At 42.8% G+C, this 20,017-nt stretch overlaps 1 protein-coding gene across 4 annotated transcripts in view; it reads left to right on the plus strand.

The window, feature by feature from the left end:
* Spidr (scaffolding protein involved in DNA repair) overlaps window positions 1-20,017 on the plus strand; it is a 349,934-nt gene that overhangs the window by 291,389 nt on the left and 38,528 nt on the right. The window lies entirely within an intron of this gene.

Consider the following 20,017-nt stretch of genomic DNA (forward strand, 5'->3'; position numbering starts at 1 on the left):
GAAATTAAGAAGATAAAATGGAGGTAAAAGACATGTGTATCTCTTAGACACTTGAAAACTAAATGAGAGAAAGTGTCTGTGACACAAAACATTAACCAATATCAGCAGTTATTCATATCACAACTACTATCATTTAGACTTTATTTGTTTATTATCTAGAGACAGGGTCTCGCTATGTAGTGCAGGCTGCCCTTGAACTCACTTATATAGCCCAGGCTGGCCTCAAACTCACAGTGATCCTCCTGCCTCAGCCTCCCAAGTGCCAAGGTTACAGGCATGCGCCACTACACCTGGCCTCATTTAGACTTTAGTTTTTTAAATTCCCTCATTTCTAGAAATTAAGGCATTTTAAAAACAATATTATTTGTACTTCAAATACTATTCCCAGTGGAAGTTTTGATGATAGCAAAATGCCCAGGATATTTGTTCAGTGCTGTTGTATACTATGGATCTAGGCCAGAAGGAAGACCTTCAGCATACTGTCTTCCATCACCCCCACATTCCCAAATGCTCCTCTACATCCACCTCAGCAGCTGACCAGAAGGCTGAGCAAGCTGAAACCAGTTGATGAAATCTGACCACTCAATTCATAAGAAAGTGACATGGGTAGAAAAACTGAGAAGATAAAAAGTGTTATGTATGTATGTTCTGATTCTAAACATTTGTTTTCTATATATTTTTCTAACTATAACAAAAAATACTATATGACAGTTATGTAAATGGAAATCTAATTAAGTGAAAAGACATCCTGTGAGGTTTAAGCAGAACTCTTTCACATTTTTGTGCTTTCCATAGCAAGCAAGCTTATCTCTACCAAGTATTACTTCACCCCAAAGTGCTGTGGATAAGCAGAAATGAAATGGCACATAGAGCTGGCCCAAACTGTGGCTGTTAAATCTCTAATAAGCATCCTAACCTATGAATTATAGAAAAGAAGAAACACTTTTAATGAAACTATTCCACCAAATACTGAATTAGGGTAGCCAGGGAAGTGCGAATTTCTCAACCTGATTGTATGTGATTCAGCTTCCTATTGCTGGGACAAAGCACTTGACACCTGCATCTCAAAGGAGAGGTTTATTTTGGCTCGCAGTTCGAGAGGTTTTGGTGCGTGGTAGCTGCCTGCAAGGCAGACACCTCACGGCAGAAGGGCCTGCTGGAGGACAGCTGCTCAGCGCATGGCAGTCAGTACACTGCGCAGGTTGGTAAGAGCCAGAAAGGAAGGTGCCTTGGGCCAGACAGTCCCCAAGGTCGAGCTCCCGTGATTCACTGTCTCTGAGCACCCCATCCTGGTAGCCAGTTTAGCTGTGATCCCATCGATGAGTTCGGTTCTCTCACAGTGCATTCGCTTCTCCAGGCGTCTCATCACGTCAGGTTGACGAGCAAGATTAATTAGCATGTTTTGTTACCTCTGTTTCTTCCAGTTGATGTTTTAGTTAATTACAGTAATATCTAAGAGATATAATCTGAGAGGAGAAGCCCATTCTGAGAATGAAATATTCTGAATTTAAAGCTTTGATTGCAGCATCCTCTGGTGATTTGCATGACGATCACTAGAGTGGCCATTCTAAATCGTGAACCTTTCCCAAGCATTTCTGCCGACCTCATAGGTAGACAGCGTTTCTGTGTCCCATCTGCCTTTCCTGTGGCAACATGTGGGTGAGTGACAGCTCGCTTACTAAAGAGTGCTTTTGTGTGGAAAAGGTGTATTTCACAGACAGATCCCCTGTAAGTCCTGAGTGGATGCAGGATCATTGCACTGGTCCTTAGATGTATCTGATAACAAATACTTCCTTTTCTGGAAAGTTATAGCAGGATTGCAATATATTTGAATTGTAAGTTTTGGGGGGATGGGAAGATTTGCCCAGATGTTTGGAAAGCGTATCTAGACATGAGAAAAGCTTGACTGGGTCACATAAACCTTACCTTTATTAGGACTGAACCGCATTTCAGTCCTTGTTAGAATATTCTTTATGAACAATTCCAGACTCACAAGCATCTTAAGACTAAAAGCAGTTAGGGGAGAATGAGGGTAAAACCCCAGGGATGTGGGTTTCCTTGGCTTCTACAAAGCTCATGTTGTTTCACCATTATGTGATATAACCTTACAGGTGCCTGATATTTAACTTAGTGTTTTGAGTTAGTTGGAAAGATCACTACCATCTCCAACATTTCCATGGGCAGCGCCCCCCGAAGATGCACGCAGTACTTAAAAATCATTCACTTACCTGGCGCACGTGCACACGCTCATGCACTATGGTAAACTCTGACTCTCCTGCATCCTGGGCAGTTTCCCTACCACTGAGCTTCACTCCTGCCCAATTTGCCAAAAAACTTTGAACCCTTTCTTATGTTTAAATTGCTGATGAAACATGGATGCTTTTTAAAGGTGAGACTAATTTCTTTATTTTGTACATTTAACTTTATTTTGGCATGCAGCCGTCCAAATAAATATTTAGATTGTCTTTTTGTTCTTTTGGAAGCTATACTTCTTCAAAACAAATTGTTACATCGTTTTGGAATGCTGGACGTTAGGGTTGCCTATGAGTGACGTCATCCGTTATCAGTCATCCACCCATGCCCCAGCAACACAGTCTTGTCTTTTTTCCTAAAGTATTGTGTTTCGTAGCAACTCCCATAAACTTTAACAAAATACACGCTTCTCATAAATCTTAATAAAATTTGCTTACTTCTAAAAATTCAAGTTAAAATTATTAATTTTATGTTTCTAATGCGTAACATGGGAAATAACTTTTTTTTGGTGGTGGTGGTACTTACTGGGTACTGAACCCAGGGCCTTTACCCTGGGCTACATCCCACACTTTTTTGAGTGTGTGTTTGGAGACAGGGTCTCACAGCCTTGCCTGAGCTTTCCATCTTCCTGCCTGCACCACCTGGCCTGGCTGAAAATAACATTTTTGTGTCCACTTGTAGTCCCAGGAGTTTAAGGCCAGCCTGGACAACATAATAAGACTTGCTCTCTTTAAAAAAGGGAAAAATGAAATAACTTTTTACGGTGGAAGACAGTTGTGTGTTTGGGCGAAGTCTTTCCGATCTAACCTACCAGATTTCATTGGGTCTGCTGTTCTAAGGACAGATCATCACATCCCTCCTGCTGTCTGGGTGCCGCGGGGCAGGAGAGTGCTGGCTGTAGGGCTGTGCAGGCAGGTAAAGGTGGTGCGCATGGAGCACCGAGCCACCTCCTGCGGCCAGGAGGCTTACAGAAAGATAGCCGAGATAGCTGCTGTTTGTCTCTGAAATGTGAAGGATTTGAGTGTCTGTACTGACTTTCAGACAGCTAGAAAAGTAGCACAATTTAAGTTTAAAAACTAAAAGTTTTGAAACTCACTCACAAGGCATGCTTGCTGCGGAACACAGGCTTTGTCTGTGCTTCCTTTCTCTCCAGGATGCCCACTGCTGCTTTTCCAGGGGCCGTCTGCCAAGATGAGTGCCCTGGTCTTTGTTCTTCCGGTGCCCTGTGCAGCTGTTTGGTAGAGAAGAGCAGTCTTTTGGTGCTTTTGGTGTCATGTTCTGTACATGAACTTTGTTGCCGTTTGCTATATGTCTTTATCTTATGTTAGGGCCATCCTGAGCAAAAGAAAAAGATTCTGAAATTAGTTAACCCATAGTTGATACAGAAATAATAGTTAACAAATTCTTTTATTTGGTGGAGGGTTAGGGCTCATTCAGTTAAAAAGTTCTTTCCAATATTTCTTTCCTAACTTGTTAAAACAAGGATCACTGATCTCTGAGTATAAAACATATTACTAATTTATGGGTGCTCTTTTATATAGGCCTCTTGAGGGGCTCTTTAGAGTAATATACTAGAGAAGATATTATTAAGAGGATTCAGTTAGGGCCAGGACTAGGACTCTGGAAGGCTGAGGCAGGAAGATCACAAGTTTGAATTCACCCTGGACAGTTCAGTAACTTTTAGTGAGACCTTGTCTCAACATAAAAAGGGCTGAAGGTGCAGCTCAGTGGGAAAGCCCTGGGTTCAATTTCTAGTACCAAGAATAAAGAGGACTTAGTATTCAGGGTATACAGTACTGAGGGTGACAAAGGAAACCATTGACATGGTCTTTGAACTTGCATTGTGTCCCTTTGAATCAAAAACAGGACATGCGCAAGTAGAAGAGCAGTTGATGATAGAACTGATTAGATATCTTACTGACTGATTCAGAAGGTTTCAAGAAAGAAGAATTAAACTTCTTGATCTGACAGGAGGAAAGTGTCCTCAAATTGGTAACATGTTACAAGATGTTATCTATGAATACACAAAAGTGAGATTAACAGATACATATAAAAGGGGAAATAAGATTTATTGAAAAGATAATTCAGTCATTTATTAGTAAATATTATTTAGTGCCTCTTCGTGCTGTGCCCCTGGCTAGTTACTGTTGCACTCAGCTCTGTGCTATGCTAGCTTTGGGGGATGTATCCCAGTGCAGAACAGACTGAAGTAGAGAGTTAGGTAAAAGCCTTAAATCCTGACTTAAGAGATTTTACATTGATTCCAGAGAATTAGAGTCACCATGAGTTTGGGGAGAACTGCAAGCTCGGAAACCCACCGAGGGAAGGGGAATAAAGAACCAGTTCCTAACTCATTTCGCGCTCCTGGTAGACACAGAGCTCTGTTAGGAACCAGAGCAGGTGCCAAGAAACAGCCCCTTCCTTCCGACACTCAAGGGCTCGCCTGGAGTCGGAGGAGACTCAGAGACAGCTGATGGTTCTGGGCACCAACTGGCAAACGACAGGGGCCAGGGCCGGAGGGCGGCCACCTGGAAGGGCCGCTGGTGGGGTGGGATAAGGTTTCGGAAGCCTGGAGAGAACAGGAAAGGCCTGGGGCCAAAGACTATCAGGAAGCAAGGAGAAAGGACAGCTCCCACTAAACAGCCACTTTATTCTCCTTAGAGAGCAGAACAAATGCAGAGCCACACGTGGAGGTTTGTCATAAGCAGGAGAACCAAAAGTTCAAGGCCAGCCTGGGCTGTGTAACAAGACCCTGTCTCGTGCCCCACTCCCCAAATGATATGGAGAGGCTGCTTCCCTGGGCAGCTTTAATGGGAGGGTAAGAGGCCAGGGGACTGTGAGGGGATGAGGTACATTTTGGAGAATGAGCCAGTTAAGACCTTTTTCTTTCAGTTCTGGGGGTTGAACCCAGGGAGCACTGAACTACATCCCCAGGTCTCACTCAGTCACCCAGGCTGACTACAAACTTTTGATCCTCCTGCATCGGCCTCCCAAGTAGCTGGGATTACAGATATGCACCGTTATACCTGGTACCAGCTTTCCTTTTAATGTAATAAATTAAGTGCTAATAATTACACCAGAAGCCAAGTTTAGTCAAATTCTCAAAAACTAACCAATCCCGTAGTTAGTATATTTAAGAACCCCAGGAACTCCCAGCCCCGTCCTCAGCCTCTGCACCTGTTTGCTGGGTCTCAATGAAGCTCCACTCCCACTTCCTCATCAGGGGCACCGGGCCTTCCCTGGGCTCTCCCTCCTTGGGCTCCGGTGTAGTTACCACTGGGCCGTGCCTCTTCTTCAGTGCCTGAGCCGTGCTGGTCAGAGTGCAGCTCGCTCCAGTGCCTGTGCCTGGGACTGCGAGGGATGCCTGCTGACCTGTGTCCCACCAAAGAGGTGTATCTTAACATAAACGTGGGCTGGATGCCTCGCTGTCGTGGTTGGTAAGGCTCCCTGACAGCGGGTGCTCTTCCACCATCGTGTTTTCTGTGTGTGGCAGAGTTCCTGGCACGCACTACAAGAAGTATTCATGGGATGGATATTTTCTTGAGTTCGTCTTAGGATTTTCCTCAACAAGATCAGAATGTATGTGTTTATACTTCACAAAAATAATTACTGGAGCACAATTCTAGCCGTGGTTGATCGTAAGACCCAGTGTGAATTAACTACTACAATAGCTGTGTACCTCGGGATGCAGCCCCGCAGTCTCCCCACTGAGTCCAAGAGGAAGGAAGGGAGGCTCGTTCTGAGGTACTGTACCTTATCAAGAATGTGGGACTATTCATTTTCCTCAGGAAAAAAGTTTCTCAGGGAAAAGTTACGCATGTGCTTGCATTTACTTGTCCTTTTTAATCACCACAAAAGTCAGTGAAGGAAGAAGGGGCTCTGTTCCCTTGTGTTACTGAGGAAGGCCTGATATAAAGAGGAGGTGACTGGCCCGGTTCACAGCTGGCCCAGGTGGTCCTGGACAGAGGCGGCCAAGAAGCTGGGCGTTCAGCCCCCTGTGAAGTCCATCACCTATGCCTGGGAACTGGATGCATGGAATCGCTCAGCCTGAGTCTGTGCAGCATCATACGGACATTTCAGGTGCTGCTTTCATAGGCTGTATGCAGAGTAAGAAACGTCAGCAGTAATTTCCTTCCTTTGATTTTCTGTCTTCAAAAAGGCCACCTTGTTCAAGAGCCACACACTTCCCTTTGCATTTGAGGTCCAGAATCTCTTTGCTAATTGTGTTTAGAAGGCTTGCTTTAAGGCACAGTCTTAAGAAATCTTTGAGCCTAGTGTGGTGGTACATACCTCTGTTCTCAGCATTCTGGGAAGCTGAGGCAGGAGGATTGCAAATTTGAGGCATGCCTGGCAACCTAACAATTTAGTAAAATTCTGTTCCAAAATTAAAAAATGAGAAGGGCTGGGGATCCAGCTCAGTGTAAAGTCTCTGGGTTCAGTCTTCAGTACCAGGGAAAGGAAAATTCTTTCAAGATTTTAAAAATGATGATGATGCCCTGGTGGTTTCATCCAAGTTTCTAGAAGGAGACTGAAGTGTCACTTAAGAGAAAGTCCTGAGGCACAACACCAGAGAGGCTGAGAGAGGCAGAAGTAGGCATGTCCTTCAGAGCAGTGCTCTGCAATGCAAAGCCCTTCGCCAGTGGAGAAGTGCATTTCATATTTTCCCTGTAGGTTTGTTTGTTTTTTTTTTTCTTTTTGCCAAATATTCCTTCCTACTAGTACTTCTACTAAATTAGATCTTCTGGGGTGGGGTATTTCTTATTTTAAGACAGGATCTCTGTAAGTCCCTAAGTTGCCCAAGCTGGGTTTGAACTTGTGATCTTCCTGCCTGAGCCTCTGAGAGTCCTGGGATTGCGCTACAGGCATGTACCACCACACCTGGGAAAATTAAATCTTTTTATTATTATCTTACAGGAGTAGGATATTTGGGGTCTTTATTTACTAGTTGTACAGAGAAGCATAACAGTAAAATGGTAGATAAGAGGTCACATAAACAATTGTTTTCAGTATTTATCCCCTCTTTGGAAAATCAATATTTGGGCATTTACTTTTCTTAGCTATTCACATTGTGTATGTGTTGTTTTGTGTTCTGATATACTGTTCTTTTGACATTATTTCCTACGTACTTTCTTGTGTCACTTTTTTTTGTGGGTTTTTGTTTTTGTTGTTTTTTTGGTTTTTTTGTATGAGGAATCGAACTCATGACCTCAGGCTTGCCAGGCAAGCGCTTAAGCTGCTGAGCTATACCCCCAGCCCCTTTTCTTGTGTGTTTGTGGAGTCCACAGTCCCTTTCTTTTGCTGCCATAGTGTTCTCTGATTTGGGGGTGCAGGGATGTTCTGTTTTAAACTTGGAATCAGGAGACCTAGATTGTGGCCCTGGCGCAATATCAATCCATGTAACTCCTGATTTATCTAAAAATTAAAAAGGATAATCAAGAAAATTTGAAAAATTTAATCTTTGTCTATTTTCTCACTAGGATAAGAAATAGAGTAGAAATATAGTAACCTGAGCTATATCATATCATACCCCAAAGTTTAGTTTCTTTGTTTCCATCAGCTACTAAGCAGCCGTGAATTCTCAGTGGTTTAAGAAAGGGAGTGGGGGTTATCCCCCGCAGGCAGAAGAGTACAGGGCAGAGTGCCAGTGAGAAAATTCAAAGGGACACAGTCAAGCCAAACTAGTCATTGTTACCAACACATCTCCAAACACAGAAAGAGAATCAAAAGTAAAGGAAGGCAGCCTCCTCAAAAGGAGACAGGAAGTAGCCATAAAAAGGGTTTTGTTAAATCCAAAACGAAGTCACAGGAGCGTGCACCGTTTGGGGGACCTTGGCACTGCGGTGAGTGAAAGAGGCTGGGCGCCACAGGTCTTGGGCTGTCTGACTGCATGAAACGTCCGTAACAGCTAAATCCCTGCGGGTCTCTCTAGCAGACCAGAGGTTGCCAATGCCGGGGGGACCAGGAATGGGGTCTACTTTGGGAGTAATACAAACGCTGGAACCAAACAGAAGTGATGTGGTACTACACTGTGAATGTAGTAAATGCCATTGAACTGTGTGCTCTGAAATGGTGTGCGGATTGTGTGTTTGTTTGCTTACTTGCTTGTTGTGTACTAGGGACTGAGCCTCGGGCCTTCATACCGAGTTACACAATCCCTGGTCCTCTTTTATATTTTATCTTAATAGAAGCTGTCACTGAATCACCAAGTTGCCCAGGCTGGACTCCAACTTGTGATTCTCCTGTCTCAGCCTTCCAGTGCTGGGATTACAGCATGACCACCTCACCCTGCTAAAATGGTTAACTTTATCTTATGAATTTAACTCAATTTAAAAGAAAAAAAAAAGAAAACCCATTATCTAGAAAATGCTTATACTGAATTAATGAAAAGGACTATAAATGTTTCATAAGTCCATTTGGAAAAGACTAGTTTCTAAGTGAAACTTCTGGGCACAGTTCTGCAAATATCAAAAAAGTCACGACATAGGGCATAGGGGCTCACAAAGCAAATGCTAATTTGGGTGATAAGAGGATCGTGGAGATTGAACTCAGTGTTAAGAAGGTGCTCTACTGCTGGACTACATCCCCAGCCTGGAAATGACGGTTATTATTAACCTTGGACTTAAGGTTGTGTTGGGGAAATAAATGCATGAATTTGTTTCCTAAAATGAGCACCCTGTTGGGCATGATAGCCCAACCTATAATCCTAGAATCAGGAGGCTGAGGCAAGAGGATCACTATGAGTGAATTTGATGGGCCAGCCTGGACTACCTAGTGAGTTCAAGGACAGCCTGAACTTCATAGGGAGACCTCATCTCAAAAACAATAACAATAATTATAATATAAATGATCAACCCTCTAAATTACTTATCACCTCTATCTTGCAATAAAAGTGCATGAAGATAAGAAAACTGATCTTATACCTACTCCAATCTGCTTTCGTTATCAAGACACTGATTAAAGCATACAGAGGGAAAACAACAAACTATAGCAAGGCGAGATCCCAGGAAGGAAGATGACTGAGAACCTCAAACCACCTGAAAGACTATTGGAACAATACACAGTTAACCATTGCCAGCACTACTGCCCCAACACCTTTCTTTCCACTACCAAAGTAGAAGGTGTCTAAAACCTTTCCACTGCGCTTGCTTCTGTTCAACAGAAATAAAAGCACATTACTGCTGATTAGGTGAGGAAGTTCTGAGCTGACCTCAGTCTTTCACGAAGCAGCACCTCCTCAGGGCCACATGGACGACACAGCTCTGGTCCTCAAAGCGCCCTGCTCTAGAGGGCAGCAGGGTAACAAGTCTTGCTCTGTAGGTGGTTTTCCCCAACCTGCTTTGGTTACTAATGGAGGCTTCACCAAGGGACAGCCTTTGGGAGAAAATGACAAGCTCTTCAAATTTCTAGGCAGAGGCTCATGGGAAGGCATAGAGACAAAATAAACTTGCTCTCCCTCCCATGGGCTCGTTTTCCCCTTGTCTTTTGACCGAAATAGATCTAAAAGACCAAGCGTTGTTTTAGTTTGTGTCCTCTGTACCAGCACAGTGTTTAGTAAAAATCTGATTAATGTGCTGGGCCTGGTGACAAACACATGTGCTGAAAAAATTCCAGCACTTGAGAGGCTCAGGCAAGAGGCTGAAGAGTTCAAGGACACCCTGGGCTGTATAGCGAGTCCAAGGCCAGCCTGGAGTATAAGGGGTGATCAAAACATACGGTGGGTGTCTAGTTTTAAGGTTACTACAGTAAAAGACACGTTGTCTGTAGTCCGTCTTGCTTTGAACAGATTCATCCCATCATTCTGGCCACTTTCTGAAGCAGTTCTGGAAGTTCTGTCTGTAAGTGTCTTTACAAGTGTGATCAAAAATGCAGTGAATGCTGCTGTTGGATGACATGCAAAGGAGAGGCAGGCTGGTGAAAACATGGTGTGTTCTCATCCACTGTGTTCACTGGATCTGGCACCATGTGGCTTCTGACTTTTACCCAAAGTCAAAACGAGCATGAAAGGTAAATGCTTTGAACCACTTCAGGACGCTAAGGCAGCCGCAACGGCACAACTAAAGACACTCACGGAGGAGGACTTGGGAAAGTGGCCAGACCAGTGATTCTAGGGAGAGTATTTTAAGGGGGTTAATGGCAATGTTTCTTACTGTAGTAATTTTTAAATTTCAGTATTGACTGTATTTTTCTGTCATACCTCATAGCAAGATCCTGTCTCCAAAAAAAGTGGTTAACAAATGAAGAAATCTGAACAAAACAAACTTAAAAAAAAGTCATGGTCATAACAAACAAATTTCAGTAGTATTCTCCAAGTGCCTTTGCTTTTCCTCCTCATCCCGCTACCTACCCCCATGTAAGCAAGGGACGAAGTAGGATCAAACAAGTTCTGGATGACTTGACTGTGTGGGCCAAGTTTATACAAAAGGACTTTCTGGCTAAAAAAAAAAGAAAACTTCCAGAAGTGTCCCTGGTCCCTGAGCAGAGGCAGCTGTGACCCAGCGCCAGTACAGTCCTGGCCCAGACCTGCGGTATCTGGGTACACACATCTGGTGCTGCGTTTGCTGCTGAGTGGTATTCACCCCTTCACTGATAGGTCAGGATGAATCACGTCTACTCCCCAAAGCCGTTATAACTGAATGAGAGAACATACACATGTCTTTTTTTCCTCATTTCAAAGGAATTGAGAGTAGAAATCTAGACAGCATCAGTCCAAGACTGTATTGTCATGTTTTCACCAACAAAATGAGAAAGGAAAAACAAGAGTAATTTAGAAGAATGATTAAGTTTGAAAGTGTTCTTTTTTTTTCCCAAGGAAGAAAATAAATCCAGTTGGAAATTTTTAGGCTTCATTAATTATCTGATGATAATGGGGGAAAATAGATAATGAAGCAAGTGGAATTAAGCATACAGAAGGATTTCATTAAAATGAGGATAAAAGAAACCAGAAAGATCAGTTGAACAAAGACATTAAATTAAAAACAAGTAAACCTATCCCTCTAGGTGTATAATTTCACTAGTTAATTTACTTCACAGCACAGTAAGTTTAGAGGTCAGTGAATTAGCCAGGCATGGTGGCACATCTCTGTAATCCCAGCACTCAGGAAGCTGAGGCAGCCTGAATTCTGCAGTGAAACCTTGTCTGAAAAAATGAGAGAGAGGGAGAGGGAGAGGGAGAGGGAGAGGGAGAGGGATGAATGAGTAAATTGGGAGGTTTTTAAAATTTGCATTCAATCCTTCTTTTAGAAACCCTAACCCCCATGGCACCCTCACACAGTACTACTTTCTACAAAAACCATAATTATACCAGTAGGAGGTCAGTAGTTTTAAAACTTTCAGATTCTTTTTTAAAATAGGAATCTAAAGAGGAAGCTCGATGTTACAACATTGCCTGTGGAGTTGTTTGTTCTGTTTGAAACTGGCAGGTAGATGGGCCAGGCCACTAGAGCCTCCCACCCAGATCCTTAGGACTCTAGCAACATACTTTGAAAGCAACTGTGGAGGATTAATTGCTGATACAAACACTGTATATATTCAGTGTAGTCTTGTCCTCCCAAGCCCCCTCCCCTGTAGCTATTATCGCGTGGACACTGGCAAACAATATGATTCAGAAGCCTGCTACTGTATTCTTTTGTTAATCTCAAATATGAATTTGTTTTCGTTTTGGTGGTGCTGGAGTTTGAACTCAGGGCCTTCACATTGAACTGTACGCTCAGGCCTTTTTTTAAAATTTTTGGACAGGGCCTTGCTAAATTCCCCACACTGCCTAGAAATTGAGATCCTCCTGCTTCAGCCTCTAATAGCTGGGATTATAGGCATGCACCAATATGCCCAGCCAAATATTTAAATATGTTTTTACTAGCTGTCTTCTCAAATTTGGAGAATCTTACAGATTTTTATTTTAGATAGAATACTCTTAAATCTTTGTGTTACCAACAGACTACCTCTCTGTTAATAGTAGGAGCTGCTGAAAGTTGAAAAGAGAATTTGAGCATTATTAGAGTCACTTTTTACTTAACCCTCAAACTATCTGGCAAATTAAGTAATGGTATTTATTTTTTAGATAAAGACCTTAAACTCGCTGATGTTAAGTAATTTGGTTCTATTTTGTAAGCTGGGCCTCAAGCCAAGTCCATCAAATTCCAAAGCCTGTGTTTTTAATACTACAGCTGACATTTAATTGCTTCCAGTTTTAGAAGAATTCGTTTCTGTAAATTTCCGATTTGTTTTATAGTTACAATCCCTGGCCCACAAGAAGGAAATCTGATGACTCCAGTCGGTAATGTTGAGTTTAGGTTCTTGATGTTTTCCATTGTTGGGGGTTTTGTTGTTGTTTTATTATTGAGTTTCACTATGTAGTTCAGGCGGTCTTGAGCTCGTGATGTGACCCAGCCTGACTTCAAACTTTCAGTCCTCCTGCTTCAGCCTCCTAAGGGCTGAGATTACACGTGTGTGGGTTGCAGCACCTGGCTGTTCTCTGTCATTTTTGTTAAAAGAGCTGTAAGCCATCTATACTACCATGGTTCTGAGTAAGCAAGAAGAGTATCAGATCTGTAGTAAATAATTAAACTGTAGGCTTTGGGTTTAGTTAGGTATTTTTTCCAGTTTAGTTAAATCCTCAGTATTGAAAATATGAGTTAAGAACGGTAGAGTATTAGAAATAATAAATGAATAAATGAAGCATACCCATTAAACTACCACCAAATTCAAGGGGAAAAAATGTGCCCAGTATCCAGAAGTCACCCACTGTATGCTGCTCCTAGGACTCCCACTCCTCCTGCCGCATCCTCAAGATCTTTGCAGTCTTGAGAGTTCTTCCATGTGTATAGTTTCACCACTTTGTGCATGTCCTTAAAAATATGTTTAGGTTTGCCTGCTTTTTAAATTTATAGAGGTGGCATCGTGTGTGTTTGGATTTTGCTTCTTTGACCTACGGAAGTGCCTCTGGCTGGTTGTACGCAAGAGCATCCCAGCCATGGGGACTGCTTACCTGTATGAGCAAGTGTGTGTTGTTGCTATTTATTTTACTAAACTTTGTAAGGGTTATCCATCTACTGTAGGTGGCTCTGGCTCATTCATTTTTGTTGTATGCATGACCACAGTCTGTTGATCCATGCGGTTTAGACATTTGTGGTCACTACTAGCAGTGCATGAGCCCCTGTGTGTCCTTCAGAGCACAGGTGTGCCATGGTGGAGCGGTGTCTTCACCTTCAGTAATAATTGCAGATTCTCTTTCCGGTCACTGCCTGTTAGCATTCAGAGGGATCCTGCTGATCTGCTTTCTTTCCATTGGTTGACATATTCAGATGTCTTATATCTTCAGTTTTTTCTGGATTTTGCATTTTTTTCAGTCTCTAATGCAGTTCCTGATTCTAAAGAAGTCAAGGAAGTTTTGCTGCATGTTGGCCATTTATATTTCCTCTTTGGTGAAGTCAGTTCAAGTCTTTTGCTTATTTTTTTCAGTATATTGAGCTCTACATATCTTTGACTATACCTTTTTTATTAGTACATGTTTATAGTACATGATCACATTCATTGTAGGGACTTGCTGCATGTATACAACACATCTCAATTCTTTTTTCCCCTTCCCTCCACCCCTCCCTTTTTTGCCAGCATCAGATTCATTTTATTTATCTTATAAGTCCATATACAGTTAATTATCATATGTATAGATTAACAACTGGCTAACAAACCAAAAAACATAAAACATATAAGACAGTTATACCAAATCAAGGTACACTTTTAGATACATTTTCCATGCTGTGGTATAATAACTTTCCTCTCTCTTTTTGTCTTTTATTTTGTACCTTATTTATATATGGAGTTTTTAATATAAGAGCTTTATATCACCTAAATATGAGTCCTTCATTCCTTACGTGTGGATTATATGTTATAAGTGGTTTGTCTTTTTGTTCTCTTAGCAGAAGAACCAATTTATCAAATTCATTAATCTTCTCCTTTATGATTAATATTTTGTTTTTATACTTGTTTAAGAAATCTTTGCATACCATGAGGTCATGAATGGTATTTTTCTTTAAGATAGCATCCCTAGAGGGGGAGCATATTTTCATGGTCATAGACAGGAATGTCATAAACAGCCTTTGAAAGGACTAGCTGAATCTAGAGCTCTCCCATGTGGAGTCCTGGTTAGCTAGCAGATTGGAAAGTGGCTGTGTCTCCTTGCCCTGCACCAGATAACCCTCTTACAGGTCAGATGAGAGTCGCTCTTGCCCCAGAGAAATAGTGAAGTGCAAAAGAAGTCAAGTGGGGAGCCACACACAGTGGTGGACACCTGTAATCCTAGCTACTTGGGAAATCCAGGCAGGAGAATCACAGGATCGGAAATTAGAGGCCAGTCTAGGCAGCTTAGCAAGACCCTGTCTCATTTTTTTTGTTTGTTTTTTTGTTTGCTCGTGTTTGAGACAAGATCTTGCTATATAGTTCAGACTGGTCTTAAGCTCACTAAGTAGACGAGACAGGCCTCAAACTCACAGCAGTCTTGCCTCAGCCTCCAGAATACTGGAATTACAGGCATATGCCACGACCCCCAGCTTCAAAATCAAATTAAATTTTAAAAAGAAGTCAAGTGGATATTAAAAGTAATAAGACCTCCCATGTACTATTTGTATTATATGTGATCCTCAAAATAACCTCAGAGCAGGTATTATTTCATCCGTTTCAGAGATGAAGATCTTAAAGCTCCCCTAGAGTAAATATTTTACCCTACACCATACAACTAGAAAGTGAGAAACTAAGGTTCAGACCCACTCTGGAATGGCTCCAAAGTGCGTTCCCCTGTATTACGGCAGCCTGATGCATAGTCTAGTTTCATTGCACTGGGTTCTGTGGGGTCGTAGTGGAATGCAGGAATCAAATGCTTGCCTGTGAGAGAAGCCACTCCCCTTCCTTTTTGTGACTCCCCCTGATGGAGGCGAGGGTTAGGAGTCATGAGAACTCTGAGGAAAACCTCCTCAGAGACACCAGCTTCAGGCTGGACATGCATGTACTTCCCACCCAGGGGGCCGGTGGGAAAGGTTCTCGGCTCCTTCCTCTCGTTTCCTTGAGGTTGCGCACATTAAGCTGGAGCTGGGGGTGTAGTTCAGTGGTAGAGCGCATACGTAGCATGGGCAAGGCCCAGGGTTTGATCTCGGGTGGTAAAGCTATTGGTGAAGGATGTTTTGTTGTTTTCCTCATTATTTGATTTGCTCATGTAAATTATTTCAGTAGGACTCACAGGCTTAGTCTCTCAAAGAATGTGTGAAAGGAGGCTACTTGCTATGTAAATTCATGATAATGAATTGTAAGAAAGCAAATTTTCTTCAAATATCATAACATACATATAATAATTTTTGGTAAAATGTATGTGTCAAGAGATACAGGCTGACAGATTTTGTGTGGAAGTGTGGGTGCTCTTGCCTCCAGCAACTGGATCATGGGACACTTTTGAGATAGTGAGTTCCGCCTGAGACATAGAGAGCAAGGACCATGTGCAGTTTCAGGAGACAACACATCACTGGAATTCTTCACAGGCTGTGCCACTGAGAGTGTATGCACATGGAGAGAGTTTGCCTGGTGGGGTACAAAGGAACGTGGAGAACTTGCTTTTTACAAAGTTATACTACTTGATAATTTTATATCCCAAATCTTGAGTCGAGTCGATATTAGAAAGAACATTTTTTATGTAACTAGCAGATGTCCTGTAAAATGTCAAGCATCCCAGAATTACAGATTTATATAATTTTACAAATGGAAACACTATTCAAAGGAACAGTGCAAAGTATGAATTTCATGTTTTTAATTTCCTTTTTTGTTTTCTCCAAAAAACTTCAACTTGAAAAATTCTTCCTGGAATTCTGTGAACTAGCTTTGAGAACTGTATAGTAATTCCTCACGTCTGTAAGATATTCATAGGATACTGTGGAGTCAAAAGCCTGATCTGACTGCTGGCCCTTGGGGATGGGCCAGGCTCTGAAATCAGGGCCCAGCAGATGATGTGCTCTCAATGAGAATCGCTGCTGTCACCATCCCCATTGCAGCATTATTACTGAACACTGCAGTGGAGTCTATATTCCAGCCATTTATACTGTCTTCCAGCATCACAGTAGAAGGTTTAAAGGTTTAATCCACTCATCCATCAGGACAGCCTGTTCTGGAAGCTGGCTGCATCCTTACATAGATGCTCGCGGAAGCTCAAGGTGGAATGACATATTACTCTCCTCTCCTAAACCGTGCTCTCCTTAGCACCCACAAGGCACTGGCTTTGCGTATATGCAGCCTGTGTCCTCCAAAGAGCCATGGGGCAGGGCTGGCCTGTCCACTACCACAGCCTCACTCCCATGGCTGGCCTAGTGGAGCTGGTGCCAGCAGCAGCCCCTGTGCCTCACTGGGGCGTGGGAACACATGTGTGGAGGGGTGTCCCATCGCTTGGCTGTTTTGGCTCAGGAAAGGAAGAGCGGCCATTTCAGACGAAAGGCATGGATGATCATCTCACTCCCCCCGGGCCTTTGTCTCCTCCTTTCCTCAACCCTCGCACTCCCCATGGGTCCTCGGTAGCTTTCCAGTGAGCGTAACAGCGGGACTGTTTTATTGCAGAAGCACCGACCCTTTGTTTTTTGGAAGCTTTGAGGTTAGTTTGGGTGGGGCTGTTAGGACAGGGAAGATAACCTGCGCAGCAAAAGCCTTAAGCAGAATGGAGAGTTTGAAGATTGGAAGCATTTAAGTTCAAGGTTGGATGTCTTAGGCCGGGGATATAGCTCAGTGGCACAGGCGCCTGCCTGGCAAGCACAAGGTCCTGAGTTCGATTCCTGGTACCAAAAGAAAACAAAGGTTGGATATTTCTTTCTGGAAACCAAAACCTCTGTCTTAGTTTAATGATACTTTTTTTTTTTCTTTTGGCAGAGCTGGGGTTCAAACCCAGGTCTTGCACATGCTAGGCAAGTACTCTACCACTGAGTTACACCACTAACACAATGATACCTTTTACATAGCAGATTAAGATGTAATTTAAATATAATAAAATTTACCACCTATGCAAAATGCTCATTTTTACCATACTCACATGGTTGGGCAACCATCACCATTGTCTAATTAGAGAACATGGTAACTGTGTCAGAAAGAAACCTCATACCCGTAAGGAGTCACCGTCTATCCCACATTCTCCAGCAAACACTGCTCTGCTTTCCGTCTCTATGCATTTACCTTTTCTGGACATTTCTGTAAATGGAGCCATATGATGTATGACGTTTTGTGTTCAGTGTCTTTCATGTTAGCGCAGTATTTTCAAGGTTCATCTATGATATAATGTATATCAGAATTTCTTTCCTTTTTATGGCTGAATAATACTTCATTTTATGGATAGATTTATCGATTCATCAGTCAGTAGACATGGGTTGTTACACATGTTGGCTGTCATGAGTAGGCCTGCTTGTGAGTGTACAAGGTTCTGTGTAGACATCATTTGGCAGTTCTCTTGGGCAGACACTTGCAAGTGGAGTTGCTAGATCTCAGCCAAACTGTTTTTTGAAGTCACCACCTCATTTTATAGTCTCACCAACCTAAGGGGACATTTTAATCACTGCTAATTTTGTTAGAGTCTGAAGGTTTCCATTAGCCCCAACCAATTGTTTTTTTTTTTTTTGAGACAGGGTCTTGCTACATAGGCTGACCTTGAATTTGTGATCCTTCTGTCTCTCTCTCCTAAGTGCTGGCATTACAGGCATTGTGCCACCATGCCTGGAACTCGTATGAAATTGTGAGTGACCTCTGGGCTCTTTGCTCAGGTCTGTCTTGCATTTTATTTTCCTGTTTTTCTATCTTTCATTTTAGTATCAAAGCAAAAATTTGTTTAATTCATTTAAGGTTATCTTTTGTTTGTACAAGGGTGACATGAAAAGAAATAGGCATTTTTCTTTTCTTTTCTTTTTCTTCTTATTTGAGACAAGGTCTCAGGCTGGCTTTGAACTCACTTTGTAGCCCAGGCTGGCCTCAAACTCACAGTGATCCTCCTGCCTCAGCCTCCCAAGTGCTGGGATCATAGGTGTGTGCCACCATATCTGGCCTTTCTTTTTAATTATGTCTAAACTGTATATTGTGCTACCATAGGTACTAGATAAATTAAATGAACAAATGGGATTACCTGAAAGAAAGCATACTAGAAGACATGCGTTTTTTAGAAAAGAAATCAGGGCTCACAAAAACTTCTCAGACATAAGCATCAAGGGACGCTTGTGACGTGTGGTAGGTGCCGGCCCTGCTGAGACACCATGTGTCTTCACTGTGCTGCCAGATGGGGGCTGGAGAGGGCCTCCACCTTGCCAGGGCAGCCGCCAGGCTGGGGGCTGTCCTCCTGCTTGCCAGAAGGATGCACTTCCTGGGTGTCAGGCTTTCTGAAAGAATCAACAGCGCCTGCACTCAGGAGACACAGTTTTCGGGAGGACACAAAACAAACAGGCAGAAGGGTTCTAGATGGCAACAGGTTTGGCGACAAGTGGGTGGAATGGGGTGTAGCTGCTTCAGTCTGATGTCAGGGGAGGCCCCTGTCTCTTGTCACCTCATCCTCACACAAAAGGCAGCAGCACTTTTTACACGGATGGTCTCTCCCAAGTGACTTGGTCTTTGCTTCTCTCTCTGACACTGCTGTGACGTTTGAGGTCGGACCCAAGCAGTGCCAAGAGCTGCGCTCAAGTGGGCCCGGGGCAGGAAGCAGCTGCCAGGCCCCCAGGGTGGGTGTGACCCTGCAGCCTGAGACAGGGTGCTCGGGAGCTCCCTCCCCGGCCGCAGGACTCCTCCTCAGAGTCACCGCAGGGCTTTCTCCACACAGCAGTGGGGTCTGCTCCTTAAAGTACTTTTTTCTTGTGGAGTATTGGGACACAGGAAAGAATGGACTTAGAGGAAGTATTGCATTATTTACAATTAACCCACGTGCATTGACCTAATTTTACAGTGACTGAGAAGTTACTCTTGCAACTGAAAATAAGGTTCCTATTTATGGGGCACTATTAGGAAGGACATTATTTCTCTGACTACATTGAGATTATATTTTAAAATACAGTCTATGAGAAATGCCTGAGGTCTCGTCTCCTGATGGTGGGGCGTGTGGAGTGTGTGCGGAAAGACAGGCAGCTTGCGGCCTGTCCAAGCAGAAGGAGGGGCAGAGGAGAGCCATTCTTGAACAGCACCAGGGTCTAAAGAACACTTCCACATTCTCCTCAGGATCCCGTTATCCACATGTAACAATTTTGAGGGCCCAAAGACGTTGTTGGTTGGTTAGTTTGTTTTTGGTACTGGGGATTGAACCCAGGGCTTTTGAACTGAGCTATATCCCCATCCCTTTTTAAAAGGTTTTTAAATTTTGAGTCAGAGTCTCACTAAATTGCCTAGGCTGGGCTTGAGCTTGTGATCCTGCCTCAACGTTCCAGAGTGATGGGATTATAGGCATGTACCACCATATCCAACCCAAACAGCTTTTTAAAAAACTATGGATTATATTGATCAATATTTAGAAATTAAGTATTGAAATTAAAACTTTTTAAAATGTGACATTTATTAGTTTACCTAAAAGTCCTACAATAAATAGATTACACAATAACTTAAATAATAATTTTATGAAAAACAAAAAAATTTTTGAGAGAGGGTCTCATTATATAGCCCAGGCTGGCCTCAAACTGGCAATGATCCTTCTGCCTCAGACTCCTCACTGCTGGGATGATAGGCATGAGCCATTGTTCCTGGCTTGGAAAAATATTTTGTAAAACAAAAATTTAGTTTTAAA

Source organism: Chinchilla lanigera, unplaced genomic scaffold (assembly GCF_000276665.1).
Source record: "Chinchilla lanigera isolate Chin_1 unplaced genomic scaffold, ChiLan1.0 scaffold00053, whole genome shotgun sequence".
NCBI lineage: Eukaryota > Metazoa > Chordata > Mammalia > Rodentia > Chinchillidae > Chinchilla > Chinchilla lanigera.